Source organism: Belonocnema kinseyi, chromosome 5 (genome assembly GCF_010883055.1).
Source record: "Belonocnema kinseyi isolate 2016_QV_RU_SX_M_011 chromosome 5, B_treatae_v1, whole genome shotgun sequence".
Taxonomy (NCBI): Eukaryota; Metazoa; Arthropoda; class Insecta; order Hymenoptera; family Cynipidae; genus Belonocnema; species Belonocnema kinseyi.
In genome coordinates this window covers 29,785,952-29,789,546 of record NC_046661.1, presented here as the reverse complement: position 1 = coordinate 29,789,546, position 3,595 = coordinate 29,785,952, and the positions used below count along the sequence as shown (strand labels likewise).

Sequence of the window (3,595 nt, the reverse complement as noted above, 5' to 3'; positions counted from 1 at the left end):
AGTTCCATGGACGAAGAACGAGCTCAGATCTCTTGATATCGGAACAAGAAAGGTTATGCACATGAAAAAAAGCATGCATCTTAAGTCTTCCGTTCCGCGACTATACATCTCACGCCGTCAAGGGGGTCGCGGAATAATGGGTCTTGAATGTCTTCACAACAGGATTAATCTGGGTACAGCACATAGAGTTGCAAATGGAAGAGACCCTCTTCTTCAAATGGTGAGGAATCGCGAAGAAGTGGGCAAAGGAGCATTTCTATACAAAGCAGCGGAGGAGGCTGCTGAAACAGTCGGACTTGACTTCAGTATTAGGGGTGAGCAAAATGCATCAAATCTAATCTATCTCGAGTACTCACTCCTGAAATCCCGGATTAAGAAAGCACAAGAGAAAAACTTTCGTGAACAGCTCCTCGATAAGAGGATGCACGGTATCTTCCACAGAAATGTGAAGGATCAGTCAATGTCTTGTGAGCTAACGTTTGCTTTCCTTAAATCGCCCGGATTGAAGTCTGGTACAGAGGGTTTCATTTTTGCATGCCCAGACGGTTTCATTTCCACCTTAACATACCGTCGCCACATTTTGAGCCAAGACATTCCCGATGATAGCTGCAGAGCGTGCCATGCACACCCCGAACATTTAGCTCACATACTATCTAGTTGTCCAACGCACGCGGGAACAACCTACATTCAAAGGCACAATGCGGCACTAAGAGTGCTTTATTACCATCTCTATCACTCCTACGGCATTCACCTTAATATCGCTCCTCTAAATGCTCCTAGGGAAATTGAGTCAATTGTCGAGAATGGGAAGTGCCGCATATACTGGAACTTTATATTCTTGACAATTGTTTCTGTTGCTCACTCGAGGCCTGACATGGTCCTTCTTGACTTCGAGAAGCGAACCATGTTCGTTATCGAATTTTCGGCACCAGCTGACAAAAACATCATAGCCAAGGAGAATGAAAAGAAAGAGAGGTCACTCCGTGTTCTTGGGGTGCACGAGGCTTTTGCTGGATCGTCGTATTGATTCCTTTACTGACTGTAACCACCTATCTCACGGTTGTGAGACGTGGTTGTGGCTAAAATTTTACCGCGATTTCGCTGGAAGCGGGTGCAATTTTTCAGATTAGCACCCGCTCCCGGCGAAATCCTGCGGTTGGCCTTATGACAAATTTTTAATTATATATATATATAAATGTGTGTGTGTGTGTGTTTATGTATGTATATATTCAATAAATATATAAATATAATAAAATAGAGGCTAACTGGAGAGACACTCTGCACTGATCGAAAAGCAATCGGAAAGAAGTAGGAGAAAGGGACGTTTGAAAAGAATCGGAAAGATTCGTGGGATAGCTCGACGTTCGGAAAGAAACGGAAGCAAAGTTCACATAGCCCTTTCCGATTCTGTTTGTGAAATCTTTCCGAATTCTTTCCGAAACCTTTCTGAATCTTTCCGAAGCGGCCTTTCCGATTCTTTCCTTTTTTCCGGCAGGGTAGGTCTTATATTTTTTAAAACTCTTTACCGTTACAAAAAAAAATATTGCGATTACTTCGTGACCTTCTGTTGAAATTTTAATGTTGAATCCGAATTTTAACTATTTAAAAGTTGATCCTACTGTTTTTTTTTAGTTTTTTTTGCATTATACGGAAGAGACATTATGTGGATTCTATGAGGATACTCTGTAGAGTATCCGTTCCGTTTAGTCGGTCCGCTAGGAATGACATTTGTCTAAACAATTTTTTGCCATGTAAATCGTGTACAGTTAAATAACTTTTAACGAAATAATATTATTTCCTGAAATTAATGAATCATTTAATGAATGTTTAGAATCATGTTTTTTTAATGACAGCTTGCAAGTATTTAAATACTTAAAGTGCGTCATCAGGCTTTATATTTACTATTTAGCCCATGTATTCACAAATGACAACTTTTCTCCCGCAATTATTATGAATTGTTTGATGTCATATTTTAACCACCTAATCTTAATGGGTAAATACAATCCCCTAAAGAGGGATTTTTGAAAAAATAGTCTTGTTCTTTTTTCATTCTAGTTAATTGAAAATCTTATGAATTTTATGCGCCTGGGAATGAGCAAACCGCTAACAGGAGTGTCCCCATGGTGAAAAGAATATCGGACAGGCTATTTTCTAAATGAAATAACGGGTCGCCCACAGTGTTATTTTTTCCAAGATACTGTCAACTTTGTGAAACCAGGATCGAGCCCAGGATATAGATGGAGTGCCTGTCATGCCTCACTTAACCTTCCTATTTTCAGAGATAATCCAGTATTCCAGTGGGCACACTTGGCTTAAAGTCATCCTAAAGACGTCTTTTTGTGAACGTCTATAGGCTTTTACAAAAAGACGTCATGAGGTCGTAATAAAGATGTTCTAATCTAGTCCCATAAAGTATATCTTAAAGATGTTATCAGAACGGCTTAAAGATGTCTTTAAAAGGTCCTATGTCTAGCATTTCGTTGTCTTAAGGATGTCTTGAAAGGAATCCAGAGGACAATGTGTTAAGGATGTCCCTAAGGACATCTTTGAAGCGTCTTGTATAAGATTATCATTATTCGAAATGAACCCAAATTCAAAGTATATATATATTTTTCTCTCACCAGACTTTAATGCTTAAATGCTCTGAAATATTACAAAAAACTGATTGAAACTTAATTTTTAAGATTTATTTTTTAAATTTCAACTTAGAAATATTTTGGCTATGAGATTTCTCTAAGTTTTATTATGAAAATGTAAAAGAAACCAAAAACATCCTCTAGAATAAGCCCGAAACTGTTCTAAAAGTGGAAAAACTGTTTTATTATAAATTTTTAAATTACACGGAGATATCATAAAGTCATCATAAAGGCACCATGAAGACATCCCATGTAATTTCCACTAGGTCATGTGTGAAATATGAAATACCACAACCCTAAAATCGGTAAAGTGGTCTTTTTTAGGACAATGATGAATCCCTTACTAGGATTACCTGAAAAATTATAATATAAAGGATACATTACGATTTAAATTAGGAAATTCTGCTAAATTAAAAGAATGACATTTCTTTAATGTAGTACTTTTGAGGACTCTCCTACCGATATAAATCTCAGAGTATATGCTCAAGATTCTCAAGGCTCTGAGAAGCTCTGAGAAATTCTCCGCAGGCACACAGGTAGATATATTTAAAGGCCCAGGTAGCTCGTTTAAATGTTTTAAAGGCTTTAAAATGTGCTTTCCGAAATTGAAATAAAAATACGATCATCAATAACAAGCAGAGAGGATATATTAATAGAGTAGCCGACACTCAAGGGTCCTTTGTTAAGTCTTTGGATTAAAGTTTAGAAATAGATTTTTTTTAATTTCATAGTTGACAGCCTAAAACATGATAATTTAGAATCTACGGGTTTCGATGACGTTTCTCGTAAGTGGAATGAGATACGCCTAGAAAAAACAACATTTTTTAATTTAACTAGAAAATTGTATATTAATGTATGATTTATAATTGAGACTCCGGATTCTATAACCACGCATAAAATTTGCCTGGCCGCTTCAGGCCGCTCGAGTTGGCCCCTGATGGCTTGAAAATCAGTTTTCG

General features: G+C 37.3%; 1 protein-coding gene across 1 annotated transcript in view; it reads right to left on the bottom strand.

Moving 5' to 3' along the window:
* Positions 1 to 3,595, bottom strand: part of LOC117173586 — a 52,048-nt gene that overhangs the window by 34,270 nt on the left and 14,183 nt on the right. The gene's annotated exons all lie outside the window — the stretch shown is intronic.